This window comes from Chiloscyllium punctatum, chromosome 23 (assembly GCF_047496795.1).
Source record: "Chiloscyllium punctatum isolate Juve2018m chromosome 23, sChiPun1.3, whole genome shotgun sequence".
NCBI classification, from domain to species: Eukaryota; Metazoa; Chordata; class Chondrichthyes; order Orectolobiformes; family Hemiscylliidae; genus Chiloscyllium; species Chiloscyllium punctatum.
The window spans coordinates 13,409,557-13,434,919 of NC_092761.1; positions in this window are offsets into that span (position 1 = coordinate 13,409,557).

Here is a 25,363-nt window from a genome sequence, read left to right on the forward strand (position 1 = left end):
CGCTTCTGTATTATGGGACACCTGGGTATGTTCATTAGGTCATAGAGTTCGACAGCATGGAGACAGGCTCTTTGGTCCAAACTGGCCCATCCACACTAACCCCGTTTCCCTGCACTTGGCCCATATCATTCCAATGCGTTGCTCTCCATGTATTTGTCCAAGTGCATTTTAAATGTTATTAAATGTATCCTCCTCGACCACTTGCACTGGTAGTTCATTCCGTATGTGTACCACCCTCTGGGTAAAAGCATTGTCCCTCAGGTTCCCTTTTAATCTTCCCCTTTCATCTTAAACTGATGCCCTTTTGTCCTCGATTCCCCAAGCCTTGGATAAAGACTGAGTGCATTCACCCTATCCATGCCTCCCATAATCTTGTACAACTCTTTCAGGACACCCCTCAGTCTCCTACACACTAAAGAAAATGTCCTTGCTTGTTCAACCTCTCTCTATATCTGTCTAGTTGAGTTCTGGCAACATCCTAATAAGTTTCTTCTGCACGCTTTCCAGTTTAATAACATCCTTCCGATAGCAAGGTGGGCAAAACTGATCACAATATTCCAAGTGCGGCCTCACTAACATCCTGCACAACTACAACAGAACTTCCCAACTTCGATATTCCATGCCCTGACTGGTGAAGGGCCCAATGTGCCAAAACCCTTCTTCACTGCCCTGTTTCCCTGAGTTCAGAGAGCCGTGCTCCTGGAATCCAAGGTCCCTCTGTTCCTCTACACTCCTTCAGGCCCTACCATTCCCCATGAAACCCCTGTCTTGATGTTACTTTCCAAAGTGCAAGATCTCGTCCTTGTCTATATTAAGCTCCATTTGCCATTTCTCAGCCCAATTCCCCAGCTGATGAAGGCCCTGTTGCAATTGCTGAGAACCTTCCTCACTTATTTTAGTGTAATCTGCAAACTTACTATTCATGCCTTAAACACCCGCATCCAAATCATTGATATTGATGGCAAACAGCAATGGGCCTAGCACTGACCAGCTCAGTGGCACAGTGGCACAGTGGTGAGCACTGCTGCCTCACAGCACCGTGGATCTGGTTTCAATTCCAACCTCACAGGGTGCTCTGTGTGGATTAGATCCTGTTAGGGTTAGATTTCCGACAGTATGGAAACAGGCCATTTGGCCCAACAAGTCCACACCGACCTGCTGAAGAGTAACCCACCCAGAGCCATTCTCCCTGCCCCATATTTACCCTTGACGAATGCACCTAGCACTATGGGCAATTTCGCCTGGCCAATTCATCTGACCTGTACATTTTTGGATTGTGGGAGGAAACCGGAGCACCCAGAGGAAACCCACGCAGACACAGGGAGAATGTGTAAACTCCACACAGACAGTCACCCGAGGCTGGGGTCAAACCCGGGTCCCTGGCGCTGTGACGCAGCAGTGCCAACCACTGAGCCTCCATGCTACATCAACTGAGTTTGTGCATTCTCCCCATGTCTGCGTGTGTTTCCTCTGGGTGCTCCGATTTCCTCCCACAATCCAAAGATGTGCAGGTCAGGTAAATTGGCCATGCTAAATTGCCTATAGTGTTCATGGATGTGTAAGTAAGTTGCGTTAGTCAAGGGTTAATGTAGCGTAATAAAGTAGGGGAATGGGTTTGGGTGGAATAATCTTCAGAGGACCAGTAGACTTGTTGGGCCGAAGGGCCTGTTTCCACAGAGGAGAGATTCTATGATCCTATGACCGCTGAGGCACACCACGAGTCACAAGCCTCCAGTCTGACTATTATCCACTGCTTCCTTCCATCAGGCCAACTGTGTAGCAGTTTACCAACGCCCCCTGGATTCCATTCGATGTAACCTTCCAGGGGGGAGTTGTGAGGGCAGAGGTGTGTCGGTATCACAACAGAAGAGGGAGATTTCAATGTGGGTAGGGATCAGTCAGGAAGGGGGTGATTACTTTATTGTGTCCACATCAGTCACGGAGTGTTTGATTCAGTGATGTATAAGGATGAGAAAGTGAGGGGGTGGATTTAGTGAGGGGTAGGGATCAGTCAGGGAGGGGGAGATTGCAGTGTTGGGTAGGGATCAGTCAGGGAGGGGGAAATTGCAGTGTTGGGTAGGGATCAGTCAGGGAAGGGTTGATTGCAGTGTTGGGAAGGCATCAGTCAGGGAGGGGAGATTGCAGTGTGGCGTAGGGATCAGTCAGGGAGGGGGGTTTCAGGTGTTGGGAGGGATCAGTCAGGGAGGGGGAGATTGCAGTGTTGTGTAGGGATCAGTCAGGGAGGGGGTGAGTGCACTGTTGGGTAGGGATCAGTCAGGAAGGGGATGAGTGCAGTGATGGGTAGGGATCAGTCAGGGAGGGGAAGATTGCAATGATGTGAAGGGAGCAGTCAGGGAGAGCAGATTTCAGTGTTGGGTAGGGATCAGTCAGTGAGGGGGTGAGTGCAGTGTTGGGTAGGGATCAGTCAGGGAGGGGGAGATTGCAGTGTTGGGTAGGGATCAGTCAGGGAGGGGGAGATTGCAGTGTTGGGTAGGGATCGGTCAGGGAGGGGGAGATTACAGTGTTGGGTAGGGATCAGTCAGGGAGGGGGAGATTGTAGTGTTGGGTAGGGATCAGTCAGGGAGGGGGAGAATGTAGTGTTGGGTAGGGATGACTCAGGGAAGGGGTGAGTGAGGAGTTGGGTACGGATCATTCAGGGAGGGGGTGACTGCAGTGTTGGTGATGGGTCAGTCTTGGAGGGGGAGTTTGTCGTGTTCGGTAGGGATAAGTTAGGGAGGGGAGATTGCAGTGTGGGGCAGGGATCAGTCAGAGAGGGGGAGTTTCAGGTGTTGGGAGGGATCAGTCAGGGAGGGGGTGAGTACAGTGAAATGTAGGGATCAGTCAGGGATGGGGTGATTGCAGTGATGGGTAGGGATCAGTCAGCGAGGGGGCAGATTGCAGTGTTGGGTAGGGATCAGTCAGTGAGGGGAAGCATTGCAGAGTTGGGGAGGGATCAGTCAGGGATGGGGAGATTGCATTGTTGGCTGTGGGATCAGTCAGAGAGGGGTGCCAATGCTGTGTTATGTAGTGACCAGTCAGGGATGGGTGATTGCAGTGCTGGGTAGGGATCAGTCAGGGAGGGGATGATTGCATTGTTGGGTAGGGAGCAGTCAGGGTGGGGGAGAGGGCAGTGTTGTGTAGGGATCAGTCAGGGAGGGGGAGATTACAGTGTAGGTTTGGGATCAGTCAGGGAGGGGGAGATTGCAGTGTTCAGCAGGGATCAGTCATGGAGGGGGTTTTTGCAGTGTTGGTGAGGTGTCAGTCAGGGAGCGGGAGTTTGCAGTGTTGTGTAGGGATCAGTCAGGGAGGGGGAGATTGCAGTGTTGTGTAGGGATCAGTCAGGGAGGGGATGAGTGCAGTGTTGGTTAGGAATTAGTCAGGGAGGAGGAGATTGAAGTGTTGTGGAGGGATCAGTCAGGGGGGAGGTGATTGAAGTGTTGTGTAGGGATCAGTCAGGGAGGGGGAGATTGCAGTGTTGGGTAGGAATTAGTCTGGGAGGGGGAGATTACAGTGTTGGGTAGGGATCAGTCAGGGAGGGGGTGATTGCAGTGGTGGGTAGCGATCAGTCAGGGTGGGGGAGATTGCAGTGTTGGGTCAGGATCAGTCAGGGTGTGGGAGATTGCAATGTTGGGTAAGGATCCATCAGGGAGGGGAAGATTGCAGTATTCGGTAGGGATCAGTTATGGAGGGGGTGATTGCAGTGTTGGGTAGGCATCAGTCAGGGAGGGGGAGTTTGCAGTGTTGGGTAGGGAGGAGTCAAGGTGGGGGAGAGGGCAGTGTTGGTTCGGGATCAGTCAGGGTGGGGGAGAGGGCAGTGTTGGGTAGGAATTAGTTCAGGGATGGGGTGAGTACAGTGTTGTGTAGGGATCAGTCAGGGAGGAGGAGATTACAGTGTCGGTTTGGGATCAGTCAGGGAGGGGGAGATTGCAGTGTTCAGCAGGGATCAGTCAGGGAGGGGGTGATTGCAATGTTGGGTAGGGATCAGTCAGGAGGGGGTGAGTGCAGTGTTGGTTTGCGAGCAGTCAGGGAAGGATGATTGCATTTTTGGGTATGGATCGGTCAGGGTGGGCGTATATTGCAGTGTTGGGTAGGGATCAGTCAGGGTGGGGGAGATGGCAATGTTGGGCAGGGATCAGTCAGCGAGGGGGAGTTTGCAGTGTTGTGTGTGGATCAGTCAGGGATGGGGAGATTGCAGTTTTGAGTAGGGATCAGTCGGCGGGGTGAGTACAGTGTTGAGTAGGGATCAGTCAGGGAGGGGGAGATAGCAGTGTTGGGTAGGGATCAGTCAGCGAGGGGTCAGATTGCAGTGTTGGGTAGGGATCAGTTAGCGAGGGGGAGATTGCAGTGTTGGGTAGGGTTCAGTCAGCGAGGGGGCAGATTGCAGTGTTGGGTAGGGATCATTCAGGGAGGGGGTGAGTGCAGTCTTGGGTAGCGATCAGTCAGGGAGGGGGTGAGTGCAGTGTTCGGTAGGGATTGTTCAGGGAGGGGACGATTGCAGTGTTGGGTAGGGATCAGTCAGTGAGGGGAAGCATTGCAGAGTTGGGAAGGGATCAGTCAGGGATGGGGAGATTGCATTGTTGGCTGTGGGATCAGTCAGGGAGGGGTGATATTGCTGTGTTGTGTAGTGACCAGTCAGGGATGGGTGATTGCAGTGCTGGGTAGGGATCAGTCAGGGAGGGGATGATTGCATTGTTGGGTAGGGAGCAGTCAGGGTGGGGGAGAGGGCAGTGTTGTGTAGGGATCAGTCAGGGAGGGGGAGATTACAGTGTAGGTTTGGGATCAGTCAGGGGGGGGGAGATGGCAGTGTTTAGCAGGGATCAGTCATGGAGGGGGTTTTTGCAGTGTTGGGGAATTGTCAGTCTGGGAGCGGGAGTTTGCACTGTTGTGTAGGGATCAGTCAGGGAGGGGGAGATTGCAGTGTTGTGTAGGGATCAGTCAGGGAGGGGGAGATTGCAGGGTTGGGTAGGGATCAGTGAGGGTGGGGGTATATTGCAGTGTTGGGTGGTGATCAGTCAGGGAGGGCGTGATTGCAGTGTTGGGAAGGGATCAGTCAGTGTCGGGGAGATTGCAGCTTTGGGTAGGGATCAGTCAGGGAGGGGGTAAGTGCAGTGTTGGTTAGGGATTAGTCAGGGAGGGGGAGATTGCAGTGTTGGGTAGGGATCAGTCAGGGAGGGGGTGAATGCAGGGTTGGGTAGGGATCAGTGAGGGTGGGCGTATATTGCAGTGTTGGGTGGTGATCAGTCAGGGAGGGCGTGATTGCAGTGTTGGGAAGGGATCAGTCAGTGTGGGAGATTGCACCGTTGGGTAGGGATCAGTCAGGGAGGGGGTGATTGCAGTGTTGGGTAGGGATCAGTCAGGGAGGGTGAGATTGCAGTGTTGGGTAGGGAACAGTCAGGGTGGGGGTGATTGCAGTGTTGGGTAGGGATCAGTCAGGGAGGGTGAGATTGCAGTGTTGGGTAGGGAACAGTCAGGGTGGGGGAGATTGCTGTGTTGGGTAGGGATCAGTCAGGGAGGGGAAGATTGCAGTGTTGGGTAGGGATCAGTCAGGGAGGGGGAGATAAAAGTGTTCGGTAGGGATCAGTCAGGGAGGGGGATATTACAGTGTTGCATAGGGATCAGACAGGGAGGCTGTGATTACAGTGTTGGCTCGGGATTAGTCAGTTAGTGGGTGAATTTCGTGTTGAATAGGGATCCGTCCTGGAGGTGGAGATTGCAGTGTTGGGTCGTGATCAGTCAGGGAGGGGGAGATTCTAGTCTTTTGTAGGGATCAGTCAGGGATGGGGGAGATTGCATTGTTGGTTAGGGATCAGCCAGGGAATGCGGTGAGTGCAATGTTGGTTAGGAATCACTCAGGGAGGGGGTAATTGCAGTGTTGAATAGGGATCAGTCAGGGAGGGTTGTTTGCAGTGTTGGGTCGTGATCAGTCAGGGAGGGGTTAATTGCAGTGTTGGGTAGGGATCCGTCCTGGAGGTGGAGATTGCAGTGTTGGGTCGTGATCAGTCAGGGAGGGGGAGATTCTAGTCTTTTGTAGGGATCAGTCAGGGAGGAGGGAGATTGCAGTGTTGCTAAGGGACCAGCCAGGGAATGGGGTGAGTGCAATGTTGGGTAGGAATCAGTCAGGGAGGGGGTAATTGCAGTGTTGAATAGGGATCAGTCAGGGAGGGTGAGATTGCAGTGTTGGGTAGGGATCAGTCAGGGAGGGGAAGATTGCAGTGTTGGGTAGGGATCAGTCAGGGAGGGGGAGATTGCAGTGTTGGCTAGGGATCAGTCAGGGAGGGGGAGATAAAAGTGTTCGGTAGTGATCAGTCAGGGAGGGGGATATTACAGTGTTGCATAGGGATCAGACAGGGAGGCTGTGATTACAGTGTTGGCTCGGGATTAGTCAGTCAGTGGGTGAATTTCGTGTTGAATAGGGATCCGTCCTGGAGAGGGAGATTGCAGTGTTGGGTCGTGATCAGCCAGGGAATGCGGTGAGTGCAATGTTGGTTAGGAATCACTCAGGGAGGGGGTAATTGCAGTGTTGAATAGGGATCAGTCGGGGAGGGTTGTTTGCAGTGTTGGGTCGTGATCAGTCAGGGAGGGGTTAATTGCAGTGTTGAATAGGGATCAGTCAGGGAGGGGGGAGATTGCAGTGTTGGTAAGGGACCAGCCAGGGAATGGGGTGAGTGCAATGTTGGGTAGGAATCAGTCAGGGAGGGGGTAATTGCAGTGTTGAATAGGGATCAGTCAGGGAGGGGTGATTGCAGTGTTGGGTCGGGATCAGTCAGAGAGGGTGAGATTGCAGTGTTGGGTAGGGATCAGTCAGGGAGGGGGTGATTGCAGTGTTGGGTAGGGATCAGTCAGGGACGGGGCAATTGTAGTGTTGGGTAGGGATCAGCCAGGGAGGGGGTGATTGCAGTGTTGGGTAGGGATCAGTCAGGGAGGGGGCAATTGTAGTGTTGGGTAGGGATCAGCCAGGGAGGGGGGAGATTGCAGAGTTGGGTAGGGATCAGTCAGGGAGGGGGTGATTGCAGTGTATGGGTAGGGATCAGTCAGGGAGGGGACAATTGTAGTGTTGGGTAGGGATCATTCAGGGAGGGGGTGAGTGCAGTCTTGGGTAGCGATCAGTCAGGGAGGGGGTGAGTGCAGAGTTGGGTAGGGATCAGTCAGAGAGGGTGAGATTGAAGTGTTGGATAGGGATCAGTCAGGGAGGGGGAGATTGAAGTGTTGTATAGGGATCAGTCAGGGAGGCGGTGATTGCAGTGTTGCGTAAGGATCAGTCTGGGATCGTGTAATTACAGTGTTAGCGAGCGTTCAGTCAGGGAGGGGGATATTGCAGTCTTGGGTAGGGATTAGTCAGTGAGTTGGTGAATTTAGTCTTGTGTAGCAATAACTCAGGGAGGGGGAGATTACAGTGCTGTGTCGGGATCAGTCAGGGAGGGGGATATTACAGTGTTGGGTAGGGATCATTCAGGGCGGTTGAAATAGTAGTGTTGGGGAGGGATCAGTCAGTGAGGGGGAAATTACTGTGTTTGTTCGGGATCAGACAGGGAGGGGGATATTGCAGTGTTGAGTAGGGATCAGTCAGGGAGGGGGTGATTGCAGTGTTGGGTAAGGATCAGTCAGGGTGGGGGAGATGGCAGTGTTGGGCAGGGATCAGTCAGGGAGGGGAAAATTACTGTGTTTGTTCGGGATCAGTCAGGGAGGGGGATATTGCAGTGTTGAGTAGGGATCAGTCAGGGAGGGGGTGATTGCAGTGTTGGGTAAGGATCAGTCAGGGTGCGGGAGATGGCAGTGTTGGGCAGGGATCTGTCAGGGAGGGGGAAATTACTGTGTTTTTTTGGGATCAGTCAGGGAGGGGGATATTGCAGTGTTGGGTCGGGATCAGTCAGGGAGGAGGTGATTGCAGTGTTGGGTCGGGATCAGTCAGGGTGCGGGAGATTGCAATATTGGGTAAGGATCCATCAGGGAGGGGGAGATTGCAGTGTTGGGTAGGAATCAGTCAGGGAGGGGGAGTTTGCAGTGATGGGAAGGGATCAGTCAGGGAGGGCGAGATTGCAGAGATGGCTCGGGAGCAGTCAGTGTGGGTGAGACGGCAGTTATGTTTCGGGATCAGTCGGGATGGGGGAGAGGGTAGTGCTGGGTAGGAATTAGTTCAGGGAGGGGGTGAGTACCGTGTTGTGTAGGGATCAGTCAGGGAGGAGGAGATTACAGTGTCGGTTTGGGATCAGTCAGGGAGGGGGAGATTGCAGTGTTCAGCAGGGATAAGTCAGGGAGGGGGTGATTGCAATGTTGGGTAGGGATCAGTCAGGGAGGGGGTTAGTGCAGTGTTGGTTTGCGATCAGTCAGGGAGGGATGATTGCATTTTTGGGTATGGATCGGTCAGGGTGGGCGTATATTGCAATGTTGGGTAGAGATCAGTCAGGGTCGGGGAGATGGCAGTATTGGGCAGGGATCAGTCAGGGAGGGTGAGATTGATGTGAAGGGTAGGAAGCATTCAGGGAGGGTTGAGTGCAATGTTGGTTTGCGATCAGTCAGGGAGGGGGTGATTGCAATGTTGGGTAGGGTTCAGTCAGGGTGGGCGTATATTGCAGTGTTGGGTCGGGATCAGTCAGAGAGGGTGAGATTGCAGTGTTGGGTAGGGATCAGTCAGGGAGGGGGTGATTGCAGAGTTGGGTAGGGATCAGTCAGGGAGGGGGCAATTGCAGTGTTGGGTAGGGATCAGACAGGGAGGGGGTGATTGCAGTGTTGGGTAGGGATCAGTCAGGGAGGGGGCAATTGTAGTGTTGGGTAGGGATCAGCCAGGGAGGGGGGAGATTGCAGAGTTGGTAGGGATCAGTCAGGGTGGGGGAGATGGCAGTGTTGGGCAGGGATCAGTCAGGGAGGGGGAAATTACTGTGTTTATTTGGGATCAGTCAGGGAGGGGGATATTGCAGTGTTGGGCAGGGATCAGTCAGAGAGGGGGTGATTGCAGTGTTGGGTCGGGATCAGTCAGGGAGGGGGAGTTTGCAGTGATGGTTAGGGAGCAGTCAGGGTGGGTGAGACGGCAGTTATGTTTCGGGATCAGTCAGGATGGGGGAGAGGGCAGTGCTGGGTAGGAATTAGTTCAGGGAGGGGGTGAGTACCGTGTTGTGTAGGTATCAGTCAGGGAGGAGGAGATTACAGTATCGGTTTGGGATCAGTCAGGGTGGGGGAGAGTGCAGTGTTCAGCAGGGATAAGTCAGGGAGGGGGTGATTGCAATGTTGGGTAGGGATCAGTCAGGGAGGGGGTTAGTGCAGTGTTGGTTTGCGATCAGTCAGGGAGGGATGATTGCATTTTTGGGTTTGGATCGGTCAGGGTGGGCGTATATTGCAATGTTGGGTAGAGATCAGTCAGGGTGGGGGAGATGGCAGTGTTGGGCAGGGATCAGTCAGGGAGGGTGAGATTGCAGTGTAGGGTAGGAACCAGTCAGGGAGGGTTGAGTGCAGTGTTGGTTTGTGATCAGTCAGGGAGGGGGTGATTGCAATGTTGGGTAGGGTTCAGTCAGGGTGGGCGTATATTGCAGTGTTGGGTAGGGATCGGTCAGGGAGGGGGTGATTGCAGTGTTGGGTAGGGATCAATCAGGGAGGGGGCATTTGCAGTGTTGGGTAGGGATCAGCCAGGGAGAGGGTGATTGCAGTGTTGGGTAGGGATCTGTCAGGGAGGAGGTGAGCGCAGTGTTGGATAGGGATCAGTCAGGGAGGGGGTGATTGCAGTATTCCGTAGGGATCAGTCTGGGAGCAGGTGAGTGTAGTGTTGGTTAGGGATCAGTCAGGAAGAGGGTGATTGCAGTGTTGGTTTGCGTTCAGTCAGTGAGGGGGAGATTGCAGTGTTGGGTAGGGATTAGTCAGTGAGTGGGTGAATTTAGTGTTGTGTAGGGATCACTTAGGGAGGGGGAGATTAGAGTGGTGTGTAGTTATCAGTCGGGGAGGGGGAGATTACAGTGCTGGGTAGGGATCATTCAGGGAGGTTGAGATAGTAGTGTTGGTGAGGGATCAGTCAGTGAGGGGAAGATTACTGTGGTCGGGATCAGTCAGGGAGGGGATATTGCAGTGTTGGGTAGGGGTCTGTCAGGGAGGGGGTGATTGCAGAGTTGTGTCGGGATCAGTCAGGGAGGGGGAGATTGCATTGTTGCTTGAGGGATCAGTCAGGGAAGGGGTATACTGCAGTTCCAGTTTGGGATAAGTCAGGGAAGGGGTGATTGCAGTGTTGGGTAGTGATCAGTCAGGGAGGGGGAAATTGCAGTGTTGGGGAGGGATCAGTCAGGGAGGGGAGATTGCAGTGTTGGGTCGGGATCACGCAGGGAGGGGAGATTGCAGTGTTGGGCAGGGATCAGTCAGCAAGGGCGTGATTGCAGTGTTGGTTCGGGACTAGTCAGGGAGGGGGTGAGTGTAGTGTTGTGTAGGGATCAGTCAGGAAGGGGGTGATGGCAGATTTGGGCAGGGATCATTCAGGGAGGGGGAAATTGCAGTGTTGTGTCGGGATCAGTCAGGGAGGGGGCGAGTGCAGTGTTGGTTAGGGATCAGTCAGGGAGGAGGTGATTGAAGTGTTGTGTCTGGATCAGTCAGGGAGGGGGTGATTGCAGTGTTGGGTCGGGATCAGTCATGGTGGGAAGATTGCTGTGTTGGGTGGGAATTAGTCAGGGAGGGGGTGAATACAGTGTTGTGTACGTGTCAGGCAGGGATGGGGAGATTACAGTGTTGGTTCAGGATCAGTCAGGGAGGGGGAGATTGCAGTGTTGCGTAGGGTTCAGTCAGGGAGGGGGAGATTGCAGTGTTTGGTAAGGATCAGTCAGGGAGGAGGAGATTGCAGTGTTGTGTAGGGATCAGTCAGGGTGGGGGAGTTAGCAGTGTTGGGTAAGGAGCAGTCAGGGAGGGGATCAGTGCAGTGTTGGGTAGGAGTTAGTCATGGCGGGGGTGACTACAGTGCTGTGTAGGGATCAGTCAGAGAGGGGGAGATTACAGTGTTGGTTCGGGATCAGTCAGGGACGGGGAGATTGCAGTGTTCACTAGGGATCAGGAAGGGAGGGGGAGAATGCAGTGATGGGTCGGGATCAGTCAGGGAGGGGGTGATTGCAGTGTTGGGTAGGCATCAGTCAGGGTGCGGGAGATTGCAGTGTTGGGTAGGGATCGGTCATGGAGGGGGTGATTGCAGTGTTGGGTAGGGATCAGTCAGGGTGGGGGTGATTGCAGTGTTGGGTAGGCATCAGTCAGGGTGCGGGAGATTGCAGTGTTGGGTAGGGATCGGACATGGAGGGGGTGATGGCAGTGTTGGGTAGGGAGCAGTCAGGGAGGGGATGAATGCAGTGTTGGTTGGGGATCAGTCAGGGAGGGGGTGATTGCAGTGTTGTGTCTGGATCAGTCAGGGAGGGGGTGATTGCAGTGTTGGGTAGGGATCAGTCAGGGAGGGGGCGATTGCAGTGTTGGGTAGGGATCAATCAGGGTGCGGGAGATTGCCGTGTTGGGTCGGAATTAATCAGGGCGGGGGTGAGTGCAGTGCTGTGTAGGGATCAGTCAGGTAGGGGGAGGATACAGTGTTGGTTCTGGATCAGTCAGGGGGGGGAGATTGCAGTGTTCACTAGGGATTGGTCAGGGAGCGGGTGATTGCAGTGTTGGGCAGGGATCAGTCAGGGAGGGGGTGAGTGCAGTGTTAGGTAGGGATCAGTTACCGTGGGCGTATATTGCAGTGTTGGGTGGGGATCAGTGAGGGAGGGGTTGATTGCAGTGTTGGGTAGGGATCAGTCAGGGAGGGGATGAGTGCAGTGTTGGTTAGGTATCAGTCTGGGAGGAGGAGATTAAAGTGTTGTGTAGGGATCAGTTAGGGTCAGGGAGATTGCAGTGTTGGGTAGGATTTAGTCAGGGAGGGGGAGATTACAGTATTCAGTAGGGATCAGTCAGGGAGGGGGTGATTGCAGTGTTGGGTAGGGATCAGTCAGGGTGGGGGAGATTGCAGTGTTGGGTCGGGATCAGTCAGGGTGCGGGAGATTGCAATGTTGGGTAAGGATCCATCAGGGAGGGGGAGATTGCAGTGTTCGGTAGGGATCAGTTATGGAGGGGGTGATTGCAGTGTTTTGTATAGGGATCAGTCAGGGAGGAGGAGATTACAGTGTAGGTTTGGGATCAGTCAGGGAGGGGGAGATTGCAGTGTTCAGCAGGGATCAGTCAGGGAGGGAGTGATTGCAATGTTGGGTAGGGATCAGTCAGGGAGGGGATTAGTGCAGTGTTGGTTTGCGATCAGTCAGGGAGGGATGATTGCAATGTTGGGTCAGGATCCATCAGGGAGGGGGAGATTGCAGTGTTCGGTAGGGATCAGTTATGGAGGAGGTGATTGCAGTGTTGGGTAGGGAGCAATTATGGAGGAGGTGATTGCAATGTTGGATAGGGATCAGTCAGGGAGGGGGAGTTTGCAGTTTTGGGTAGGGAGCAGTCAGGGTGGGGGAGAGGGCTGTGTTGGGTTGGAATTAGTTCAGGGAGGGGGTGCATACAGTGTTGTGTAGGGATCGGTCAGGGAGGAGGAGATTACAGTGTCGGTTTGGGATCAGTCAGGGAGGGGGAGATTGCAGTGTTCAGCAGCGATCAGTCGGGGGGGGTGATTGCAATGTTGAGTAGGAATCAGTCACGGAGGGGTGAGTGCAGTGCTGGTTTGCGATCAGTCAGGGAGGGGGTGATTGCAATGTTGGGTAGGGTTCAGTCAGGGTGGGCGTGTATTGCAGTGTTGGGTGGAGATCAGTCAGGGTGGGCGTGATTGCATGTTGTTTAGGGATCAGTCAGGGTGGGTGAGATTTCATTGTTGGGTCGGGATCAGTCAGGGTGGTTGAGATTTCATTGTTGGGTAGGTATCAATCAGGGTGGGTGAGATTGCAGTGTTGGGTAGGGATCAGTCAGGGAGGTGAAATAGTAGTGTTGGGGAGGGATCAGTCAGTGAGGGGGAGATTACTGTGTTTGGTCGGGATCAGTCAGGGAGCGGGATATTGCAGTGTTGGGTAGGGATCAGTCAGGGAGGGGGTGATTGCAGTGTTGGGTAGGGATCAGTCAGGGTGGGGGAGATGGCAGTGTTGGGCAGGGATCAGTCTGGGAGGGGGTGATTGCAGTGTTGGGTAGGGATCAGTCAGGGACGGGGTGAGTGCAGTGTTGTGTAGGGATCAGTTACCGTGGGCGTATATTGTAGTGTTGGGTGGGGATCAGTCAGGGAGGGGGTGATTGCAGTGTTGGTTAGGGATCAGTCAGGGAGGGGATGAGTGCAGTGTTGGTTAGGTATCAGTCTGGGAGGAGGAGATTGAAGTGTTGGGGAGGGATCAGTCAGGGGGGAGGTGATTGAAGTGTTGTGTAGCGATCAGTCAGGGTGGGGGAGATTGCAGTGTTGGGTAGGATTTAGTCAGTGAGGGGGAGATTACAGTGTTCAGTAGGGATCAGTCAGGGAGGGGGTGATTGCAGTGTTGGGTAGGGATCAGTCAGTGTGGGGGAGATTGCAGTGTTGGGTCGGGATCAGTCAGGGAGTGGGAGTTTACAGTGTTGAGTAGGGATCAGTCAGGGAGTGGGAGTTTGCAGTGTTGGGTAGGGATCAGTCAGGGAGGGGGAGATTGCAGTGTTGGTTTGCGATCAGTCAGGGAGGGGGTGATTGCAATGTTTGGTAGGGTTCAGTCAGGGTGGGCGTAAATTGCAGTGTTGGGTGGAGATCAGTCAGGGAGGGCGTGATTGCAGTGTTGGGTAGGGATCAGTCAGGGTGGGGGATATTGCAGTGTTGGGAAGGGATTCGTCAGGGAGGGGGTGATTGCAGTGTTGGGTAGGGATCAGTCAGGGAGGGCGAGATTGCAGTGTTGGGTAGGGATCAGTCAGGGTGGGGGAGATTGCAGTGTTGGGTAGGGATCGGTCAGGGAGGGGGTGATTGCAGTGTTGGGTAGGGATCGGTCAGGGAGGGGGTGATTGCAGTGTTGGGTGGGGATCAGTCAGGGAGGGGGTGATTGCATGTTGGGTAGGGATCAGTCAGGGTGGGTGAGATTGCAGTGTTGGGTAGGGATCAGTCAGGGTGGGTGAGATTGCAGTGTTGGGTACGGATCAGTCAGGGAGGGGGTGATTGCAGTGTTGGGTAGGGATTAGTCAGGGTGGGGGAGATGGCAGTGTTGGGTAGAGATCAGTCAAGGTGGGAAGATGGCAGTGTTGGGTAGGGATCAGTCTGGGAGGGTGAGATTGCAGTGTTGGGTAGGAAGCAGTCAGGGAGGGGATGAGTGCAGTGTTGGTTAGGGATGTGTCAGGGAGAGGGTGATTGCAGTGTTGGTTTGCGATCAGTCATGGAGGGATGATTGCATTTTTGGGTATGGATCGGTCAGGGTGGGTGTATATTGCAGTGTTGGGTAGAGATCAGTCAAGGTGGGAAGATGGCAGTGTTGGGTAGGGATCAGTCTGGGAGGGTGAGATTGCAGTGTTGGGTAGGAAGCAGTCAGGGAGGGGATGAGTGCAGTGTTGGTTAGGGATGTGTCAGGGAGAGGGTGATTGCAGTGTTGGTTTGCGATCAGTCAGGGAGGGGGTGATTGCAATGTTTGGTAGGGTTCAGTCAGGGTGGGCGTAAATTGCAGTGTTGGGTGGAGATCAGTCAGGGAGGGCGTGATTGCAGTGTTAGGTAGGGATCAGTCAGGGTGGGGGATATTGCCGTGTTGGGTAGGGATTAGTCAGGGAGGGGGTGATTGCAGTGTTGGGTAGGGATCAGTCAGGGTGGGGGAGATGGCAGTGTTGGGCAGGGATCAGTCAGGGAGGGTGAGATGGCAGTGTTGGGTAGGGATCAGTCAGGGTGGGGGAGATTGCAGTGTTGGGTAGGGATCGGTCAGGGAGGGGGTGATTGCAGTGTTGGGTGGGGATCAGTCAGGGAGGGCGTGATTGCATGTTGGGTAGGGATCAGTCAGGGTGGGTGAGATTGCAGAATTGGGTACGGATCAGTCAGGGAGGGGGTGATTGCACTGTTGGGTAGGGATTAGACAGGGTGGGGGAGATGGCAGTGTTGGGCAGGGATCCGTCAGGGAGGGTGAGATTGCAGTGTTGGGTACGGATCAGTCAGGGAGGGTGAGATTGCAGTGTTGGGTCAGGAACAGTCAGGATGGGGGAGATGGCAGTGTTGGGCAGGGATCAGTCAGGGAGGGGGCAATTGCAGTGTTGGGTCGGGATCAGCCAGGGAGGGGGGTGATTGCAGAGTTCAGTAGGGATCAGTCAGGGAGGGCGTGTATTGCAGTGTTGGGTGGAGATCAGTCAGGGTGGGCGTGATTGCATGTTGTTTCGGGATCAGTCAGGGTGGGTGAGATTTCATTGTTGGGTAGGGATCAATCAGGGAGGGGGTGCGTGCAGTGTTGGGAAGGGATCAGTTACCGTGGGCGTATATTGTAGTGTTGGGTGGGGATCAGTCAGGGAGGGGGTGATTGCAGTGTTGGTTAGGGATCAGTCAGGGAGGGGATGAGTGCAGTGTTGGTTAGGTATCAGTCTGGGAGGAGGAGATTGAAGTGTTGGGGAGGGATCAGTCAGGGGGGAGGTGATTGAAGTGTTGTGTAGGGATCAGTCAGGGTGGGGGAGATTGCAGTGTTGGGTAGGATTTAGTCAGGGAGGGGGAGATTACAGTGTTGGGTCGGGATCAGTCAGGGAGGGGGAGTTTGCAGTGTTGGGTAGGGATCAGTCAGGGAGGGGGAGATTGCAGTGTTGAGTAGGGATCAGTCAGGGAGGGGGAGATTGCAGTGATGGGTAGGGATCAGACAGGGAGGGCGAGATTGCAGTGATGGGTAGGAAGCAGTCAGGGTGGGTGAGACGGCAGTTATGTTTCGGGATCAGTCAGGATGGGGGAGAGGGCAGTGCTGGGTAGGAATTAGTTCAGGGAGGGGGTGAGTACCGTGTTGTGTAGGGATCAGTCAGGGAGGAGGAGATTACAGTGTCGGTTTGGGATCAGTCAGGGTGGGGGAGAGTGCAGTGTTGGGTAGGGATCAGTCAGGGAGGGGGAGATTGCAGTGTTGGGTAGGGATCAGTCAGGAGGGGGAGATTGCAGTGTTGGGTAGGGATCAGTCAGGGAGGGGGAGATTGCAGTGTTGGGTAGGGATCAGTCAGGGAGGGGGTGAGTGCAGTGTTGGTTTGCGATCAGTCAGGGAGGGGGTGATTGCAGTGTTTGGTAGGGATCAGTTACCGTGGGCGTATATTGCAGTGTTGTGTGGGGATCAGTCAGGGAGGGGCAGATTGCATTGTTTGGTCGGGATCAGTCAGGGAGGGGGAGATTGCAGTGTTGGGTAGGGATCAGTCAGGGAGGAGGCGATTGCAGTGTTGGGTAGGGATCAGTCAGGGAGTGGGACATTGCAGTGTTGGGTAGGGATCAGTCAGGGAGGGGTACATAAATGTGTTGGGTAGGGATCAGTCAGGGAAGCTGTGATTACAGTGTTGGCTAAGGATTAGTCAGGGAGTGCGAAGATTGCAATGTTCAGTAGGGATCAGTCAGGGAAGGGGTGAGTACAGTGTTGTGTAGGGATCAGTCCGGGAAGGCGAGATTACAGTGTTCAGTCGGGATCAGTCAGGGAGGGGGAGATTGCAGTGTTGGGAAGGGATCAGTCAGCGAGGGGGAGATTGCAGTGTTGAGTCGGGATGAGAAAGGGATGGGGAGATAGCAGTGTTGCGCAGGGATCAGTCAGGGACGGGTTATTTCAGTGTTGGGTAGGGATCAGTCAGGGAGGGGGTGATGGCAGTGTTGGGTAGCGATCAGTCAGGGAGGGGGTGATTGCAGTGTTGGGTAGGGATCAATCAGGGCGGGGGAGATTGCAGTGTTGGGTCGGGACCAGTCAGGGAGGGGGAGATTGCAGTGTTGGGTAGGGATCAGTCAGGGAGGGGGAGATTGCAATGTTGGGTAGGGATCAGTCAGGGCGGGGGAGATTGCAGTGTTGGGTAGGGATCAGTCAGGGAGGTGGAGATTGCAATGTTGGGTAGGGATCAGTCAGGGCGGGGGAGATTGCAGTGTTGGGTAGGGATCAGTCAGGGAGGGTGAGATTGCAATGTTGGGTAGGGATCAGTCAGGGCGGGGGAGATTGCAGTGTTGGATAGGGATCAGTCAGGGAGGGGGAGATTGCAATGTTGGGTCGGGATCAGTCAGGGAGGGGGAGATTGCAGTGTTGTGCAGGGATCAGTCAGGGCGGGTTATTTCAGTGTTGGGTAGGGATCAGTCAGGGAGGGGGAGATTGCAGTGTTGGGTAGGGATCAGTCAGAGAGGGGGAGATTGCAGTGTTGGGTAGGGATAAGTCAGGGTGGGGGTATATTGCAGTGTTGGGTGTGGATCAGTCAGGGAAGAGGAGATTGCAGTGTTGTGTCGGGATCATTCAGGGAGTGTGAGATTGCAGTGTTGTGTAGGGATCAGCCAAGGAATGGGTGAGTGCACACTTGGGTAGGAATCAGTCAGGGAGGGGGTGACTGCTGCGTTGAATAGGGATCAGTCAGGGAGGGGGGGATTGCAGTGTTGGGTAGGGATCAGTCAGGGAGGGGGGGATTGCAGTGTTGAATAGGGATCAGTCAGGGAGGGGGGGATTGCAGTGTTGGGTAGGGATCAGTCAGGGAGGGGGTGATTGCAGTGTTGGGTAGGGAATACTCAGCGAGGGGGTGATTACAGTGTGAGGTCGGGATCTCTCAGGGAGGGGTTGAGTGCGGTGTTGTGTCGGTATCAGTCAGGGAGGGTGAGATTGCAGTGTTGGGTAGGGATCAGACAGGGAGGGTGAGATTGCAGTGTTGGTTAGGGATCAGTAAGGGAGGGGGTGAGTGCAGTGTTGGGCAGCGATCAGTCCGGGAGGGGGTGAGTGCAGTGTTGGGTAGGGATCAGTCAGGGAGGGGGGATTGCAGTTTTGGTTAAGGATCAGTCAGGGAGTGGGAGATTGCAGTGTTGGGTAGGGATCAGTCAGGGAGGGGGGATTGCAGTGTTGGGTAAGGATCAGTCAGAGAGTGGGAGTTTGCAGTGTTGGGTAGAGATCAGTCAGGGAGGGGGTGAGTGCAGTGTTGGGCAGGGATCAGTCAGGGAGGGGGTGATTGCAGTATTGGGTAGCGATCAGTCAGGGATGGTGTGATTACAGTGTTGCGGAGGGATCAGGCAGGGAGGGGGAGATTGCAGTGTTGGGTAGGGCACAGTCATGGAGGGTGTGATTACAGTGTTAGGCAGGGATCAGTCAGGGAGGGGGAATTGCTGTGTTGTGTAGGGATTAGTTAGGGATGGGGAGTTTGCAGTGTTGGGGACGGATCAGTCAGGGATGGCGTGAGTGCAGTGTTGTGTAGGGATCAGTCCGGGAGGGCGAGATTACAGTGTTGGTTCGGGATAAATCAGGGAGTGCGCAGATTGCAATGTTCAGTAGGGATCAGTCAGGGAAGGGGTGAGTACAGTGTTGTGTAGGGATCAGTCCGGGAAGGCGAGATTACAGTGTTCAGTAGGGATCAGTCAGGGAGGGGGAGATTGCAGTGTTGGGAAGGGATCAGTCAGCGAGGGGGAGATTGCAGTGTTGAGTCGGGATGAGAGAGGGATGGGGAGATAGCAGTGTTGTGCAGGGATCAGTCAGGGACGGGTTATTTCAGTGTTGGGTAGGGATCAGTCAGGGAGGGGGTGAGTGCAGTGTTGGGTAGCGATCAGTCAGGGAGGGGGTGATTGCAGTGTTGGGTAGCGATCAATCAGGGAGGGTGTGATTACAGTGTTGCGGTGGGATCAGGCAGGGAGGGGGAGATTGCAGTGTTGGGCAGTGATCAATCAGGGAGGGAGGAGATTGCAGTGTTGTGTATGGATCAGTCAGAGAGGGGGAATTGTAGTGTTGGGTAGTGATAAGAGAGGGAGGAGCTGATTGCAGTTTTGGGTAGGGATCAGTCAGGGAGGGGGTGATTGCAGTGTTGTGTTGTGATCAGTCAGGGAGGGAGTGAGTGCAGAGTTGGGTAGGTTTCAGTCAGAGAGGGGGTGAGTACAGTGTTGGCTAGGGATCAGTCAGGGAGGAGGAGATTGCAGAGTTCAGTAGGGATCAGTCAGAGATGGGAGATTGCAGTGTTGGGTAGGGATCAGACAGGGAGGGGGAGATTGCAGTGCTGGATAGCGATCAGTCGGAGAGGGATCAGTCAGTGAGGGGGAGATTGCAGTGTTGGGTAGGGTTCAGTCAGGGTGGGGGTATATTGCAGTGTTGGGTGTGGATCAGTCAGGGAAGAGGAGATTGCAGTGATGTGTCGGGATCATTCAGGGAGGGTGAGATTGCAGTGTTGTGTAGGGATCAGCCAAGGAATGGGTGAGTGCACACTTGGGTAGAAATCAGTCAGGGAGGGGGTGATTGCTGCGTTGAATAGGGATTAGTCAGGGAGGGGAGGATTGCAGTGTTCAATAGGGATCAGTCAGGGAGGGGGGGATTGCAGTGTTGGGTAGGGATCAGTCAGGGAGGTGGAGATTGCAGTGTTGGGTAGGGAATACTCAGCGAGGGGGTGATTACAATGTGAGGTCGGGGTCTCTCAGGGAGGGGTTGAGTGCAGTGTTTGGTCGGTATCAGTCAGGGAGGGTGAGATTGCTGTGTTGGGTAGGGATCAGACAGGGAGGGTGAGATTGCAGTGTTGGTTAGGGATCAGTAAGGGAGGGGGTGAGTGCAGTGTTGGGTAGGGATCAGTCAGGGAGGGGGGATTGCAGTGTTGGGTAAGGATCAGTCAGGGAGTGGGTGATTGCAGTGTTTTGTAGGCATCAGTCAGGGATTGGGTGAGTGCAGTGTTGGGTTGGGATCGGTCAGGGAGGGGGTGATTGCAGTGTTGCGTAGGGATCAGTCTGGGAGGGTGAGATTGCAATGTTGTTAAGGGATCAGTCAGGGAGGGGGTGATTGCAGTGTTGCGTAGGGATCAGTCTGGGAGGGTGAGATTGCAATGTTGTTAAGGGATCAGTCAGGGAGGGGGTGATTGCTGTGCAGGGTGGGGGTCAGTCAGGGAGGTGATGAGTGCATTGCTGGGTAGGGATCACTCAGGGAGGGGGTGATTGCATTATTGGGTAGAGATCAGTCTGGGATGGGTGATTGCAGTTTTGGGTAGGGATCAGTCAGGGAGGGTCGAGTGCAGTGTTCGGTCGGGATCAGTCTGGGAGGGGGTGAGTGCAGAGTCGGGGAGGGATCAGTAATGGAGGGGGAGATTGCACTGTTGGATAGGGATCAATCAGTGAGGGGGAGATTGCAGTGTTGTGCAGGGCTCAGTCAGGGAGGGGGAGATTACAGAGTTGGGTAGGAATCAGCCAGGGAGGGAGAGATTGCAGTGCTGGATAGGGATCAGTCAATGAGGGGGAGATTGCAGTGTTGGGTAGGGATTAGTGAGGGAGGGAGAGATTGCCGTGTTGGGTAGCGATCAGTCATGGAGGGGATGATTGCAGTGTTGTGTGGGGATCAGTCAGGGAGGGGGAGATTGCAGTGTTGGGTATGGATCAGTCTGGGTGGGGGTGATGGCAGTGTTGGGTAGGGAGCAGTCAGGGAGGGGATGAGTGCAATGTTGGTTGGGGATCAGTCAGGGAGGAGGTGATTCCAGTGTTGTGTCTGGATCAGTCAGGGAGGGGGTGATTGCATTGTTGGGTAGGGATCAATCAGGGTGCGGGAGATTGGCGTGTTGGGTAGAAATTAATCAGGGCGGGGGTGAGTGCAGTGCTGTGTAGGGATCAATCAGGGAGGGGGAGATTACAGTGTTGGTTCTGGTTCAGTCAGGGAGGGGGCGATTGCAGTGTTCACTAGGGATCAGTCAGGGAGGGGGTGATTGGCGTGTTGGGTAGAAATTAATCAGGGCGGGGGTGAGTGCAGTGCTGTGTAGGGATCAATCAGGGAGGGGGAGATTACAGTGTTGGTTCTGGTTCAGTCAGGGAGGGGGCGATTGCAGTGTTCACTAGGGATCAGTCAGGGAGGGGGTGATTGGCGTGTTGGGTAGAAATTAATCAGGGCGGGGGTGAGTGCAGTGCTGTGTAGGGATCAATCAGGGAGGGGGAGATTACAGTGTTGGTTCTGGTTCAGTCAGGGAGGGGGCGATTGCAGTGTTCACTAGGGATCAGTCAGGGAGGGGGTGATTGGCGTGTTGGGTAGAAATTAATCAGGGCGGGGGTGAGTGCAGTGCTGTGTAGGGATCAATCAGGGAGGGGGAGATTACAGTGTTGGTTCTGGATCAGTCAGGGAGGGGGGTGATTGCAGTGTTGGCTAGGGATCAGTCAGGGAGGGGGTGAGTGCAGTGCTGGTTTGCGATCAGTCAGGGAGGGGGTGATTGCAGTGTTGGGTAGGGAACAGTTACCGTGGCGTATATTGCAGTGTTGGGTAGGGATCAGTCAGGGAGGGGATGATTGCAGTGTTGGGTAGGGATCAGTCAGGGAGGGGGGAGATTGCAGTGTTGGGTCGGGATCAGACAGGGAATGGGGTGAGTGTAATGTTGGGAAGGAATCAGTAAGGGAGGGGGTAATTGCAGTGTTGAATATGGATCAGTCAGGGAGGGGGGAGATTGTAGTGTTGGGTAGGGATCAGTCAGGGAGGGGGTGAGTGCAGTGCTGGTTTGCGATCAGTCAGGGAGGGGGTGATTGCAGTGTTGGGTAGGGAACAGTTACCGTGGGCGTATATTGCAGTGTTGGGTAGGGATCAGTCAGGGAGGGGGAGATTGCAGTGTTGGGTAGGGATCAGTCAGGGAGCGGGAGATTGCAGTGTTGGGTAGGGATCAGTCAGGGAGCGGGAGATTGCAGTGTTGGGTAGGAATCAGTCACCGTGGGACTATATTGCAGTGTTGAGTGGGGATCAGTCAGGGAGGGAGTGATTGCAGTGTTGGGTAGGGATCAGTCAGGCTGGGGGAGATTGCAGTGTTGGGTAGGGATCAGTCAGGGAGGGGGAGATTGCAGTGTTGCATTGGGATCAGACAGGGAGGCTGTGATTACAGTGTTGGCTAGGGATTAGTCAGTGAGTGGGTGAATTTAGTGTTGAATAGGGATCCGTCCTGGAGGGGGAGATTGCAGTGTTGGGTCGTGATCAGTAAGGGAGGGGGAGATTCCAGTGTTTTGTAGGGATCAGTCAGGGAGGGGGGAGATTGCAGTGTTGGTTAGGGATCAGCCAGGGAATGTGGTGAGTGCAATGTTGGGTAGGAATCACTCAGGGAGGGGGTAATTGCAGTGTTGATTAGGGATCAGTCAGGGAGGGGGGTTTTCAGTGTTGGGTCGTGATCAGTCAGGGAGGGGGTAATTGCAGTGTTGAATAGGGATCAGTCAGGGAGGGGGGAGATTGCAGTGTTGGTAAGTGATTAGCCAGGGAATGGAGTGAGTGCACTCTTGGGTAGGAATCAGTCAGGGAGGGGGGAATTGCAGTGTTGGGGAGGGATCAATCAGGGAGGGGTGATTGCAGTGTTGGATACAGATCATTCAGGGATGGGGTGATTGCAGTGTTGGTTAGGGATCAGTCAGGGAGGGGGAGATTGCAGTGTTGGGTAGGGAATACTCAGCGAGGGGGTGATTACAGTGTTAGGTCGGGATCTCTCAGGGAGGGGTTGAGTGCAGTGTTGTGTCGGTATCAGTCAGGGTGGGTGAGATTGCAGTGTTTGGTAGGGATCAGACAGGGAGGGTGAGATTGCAGTGTTGGTTATTGATCAGTCAGGGAGTGGGAGATTGCAGTGTTGGGTAGGGATCAGTCAGGGAGGGGGGAATTGCAGTGTTCGGTAAGGATCAGTCTGGGAGGGGGAGATTGCAGTGTTGGGTAAGGATCAGTCAGGGAGGGGAAGATTGTAGTGTTGGGTAAGGATCAGTCAGGGAGTTGGAGATTGCAGTGTTGGGTAGAGATCAGTCAAGGAGGGGGAGATTGCAGTGTTGGGGAGGGATCAGTGAGGTAGGGGGGACTGCAGTGTTGGGTGGATATCAGTCAGGTATGGGGTGAGTGCAGTGTTGTTCAGGGATCAGTCAGGGAGGGGTAGAGTTCAGTTTTGTGTAGGAATCTGTCAGGGAGGAGGTGATTGCAGTTTTGGTAGGGATCAGTCAGGGATGTGGTGAGTGCAGTGTTGGGTAGGGATCAGTCAGGGAGCGGGTGATTGCAGTGTTGGGTAGGGATCAGTCAGGGAGGGGGTGATTGCCGTGTTGGGTAGGGATCAGTTACCGTGGGCGTATATTGCAGTGTTGGGTGGGGATCAGTCAGGGAGGGGGTGAGTGCAGTGTTGGGTAGGGATCAGTCAGGGAGGGGGGAGATTGCAGTGTTTGGTAGGGATCAGTCAGGGAGTGGGGTGAGTGCAGTGTTGCGTCGGGATCAGTCAGGGAGGCTGTGATTCCAGGGTTGACTAGGGATTAGTCAGTGAGTGGGTGAATTTAGTGTTGAATAGGGATCCGTCCTGGAGGGGGAGATTGCAGTGTTGGGACGTGATCAGTCAGGGAGGGGGAGATTCCAGTGTTTTGTAGGAATCAGTCAGGGAGGGGGGAGATTGCAGTGTTGGTTCGGGATCAGCCAGGGAATGGGGTGAGTGCAATGTTGGGAAGGAATCAGTAAGGGAGGGGGTAATTGCAGTGTTGAATATGGATCAGTCAGGGAGGGGGGAGATTGCAGTGTTGGTAAGGGATCAGTCAGGGAGGGGGTAATTGCAGTGTTGGCTAGTGATTAGTCAGTGAGTGGGTGACGTTAGTGTTGAATCGGGATCCGTCCTGGAGGGGGAGATTGCAGTGTTGGGTCGTGATCAGTAAGGGAGGGGGAGATTCCAGTGTTTTGTAGGGATCAGTCAGGGAGGGGGGAGATTGCAGTGTTGGTTAGGGATCAGCCAGGGAATGTGGTGAGTGCAATGTTGGGTAGGAATCACTCAGGGAGGGGGTAATTGCAGTGTTGATTAGGGATCAGTCAGGGAGGGGGGTTTTCAGCGTTGGGTCGTGATCAGTCAGGGAGGGGGTAATTGCAGTGTTGAATAGGGATCAGTCAGGGAGGGGGGAGATTGCAGTGTTGGTAAGTGATTAGCCAGGGAATGGAGTGAGTGCACTCTTGGGTAGGAATCAGTCAGGGAGGGGGAAATTGCAGTGTTGGGGAGGGATCAATCAGGGAGGGGTGATTGCAGTGTTGGATACAGATCAGTCAGAGATGGGGTGATTGCAGTGTTGGTTAGGGATCAGTCAGGGAGGGGGAGATTGCAGTGTTGGGTAGGGAATACTCAGCGAGGGGGTGATTACAGTGTTAGGTCGGGATCTCTCAGGGAGGGGTTGAGTGCAGTGTTGTGTCGGTATCAGTCAGGGTGGGTGAGATTGCAGTGTTTGGTAGGGATCAGACAGGGAGGGTGAGATTGCAGTGTTGGTTATTGATCAGTCAGGGAGTGGGAGATTGCAGTGTTGGGTAGGGATCAGTCAGGGAGGGGGGATTGCAGTGTTCGGTAAGGATCAGTCAGGGAGGGGGAGATTGCAGTGTTGGGTAAGGATCAGTCAGGGAGGGGAAGATTGTAGTGTTGGGTAAGGATCAGTCAGGGAGTTGGAGATTGCAGTGTTGGGTAGAGATCAATCAGGGTGGGGGTGAGTGCAGTGTTGGGTAGGGATCAGTCAGGGAGGGGGTGAGTGCAGTGTTGGGCAGCGATCAGTCAGGGAGGGGGTGAGTGCAGTGTTGGGGAGGGATCAGTCAAGGAGGGGGAGATTGCAGTGTTGGGTAGGGATCAGTCAGGGAGGAGGGATTGCATTGTTGGGTAAGGTTCAGTCAGGGAGGGGGAGATTGCAGTGTTGGGTAGGGATCAGTCAAGGAGGGGGAGATTGCAGTGTTGGGGAGGGATCAGTGAGGTAGGGGGGACTGCAGTGTTGGGTGGATATCAGTCAGGTATGGGGTGAGTGCAGTGTTGTTCAGGGATCAGTCAGGGAGGGGTATAGTTCAGTTTTGTGTAGGAATCTGTCAGGGAGGAGGTGATTGCAGTTTTGGTAGGGATCAGTCAGGGATGTGGTGAGTGCAGTGTTGGGTAGGGATCAGTCAGGGAGGTGGAGATTGCAGTGTTGGGGAGGGATCAGTCAGGGAGGGGGAGATTGCAGATTTGGATAGAGTTCAGTCAGGGATGGAGAGATTGCAGTGTTCGGTAGTTATCAGTCAGGGAGGGGGAGATTGCAGAGTTGGGTAGGAATCAGCCAGGGAGGCGGAGATTGCAGTGTTTTGTAGGCATCAGTCAGGGAATGGGGTCAGTGCAGTGTTGGGCAGGGATCAGTCAGGGAGGGGGTGAGTGCAGTACTGGGGAGGGATCAGTCAGGGATGGACAGATTGCAGTGCTGGATAGGGATCAGTCAGTGAGGGGGAGATTGCAGTGTTTTGTAGGCATCAGTCAGGGATTGGGTGAGTGCAGTGTTGGTTAGGGATCAGTCTGGGACGGGGAGATTACAATTGTGAAGTGATCAGTCAGGGAGGGGGAGATTTCAGTGTTGGTTCGGTATCAGTCA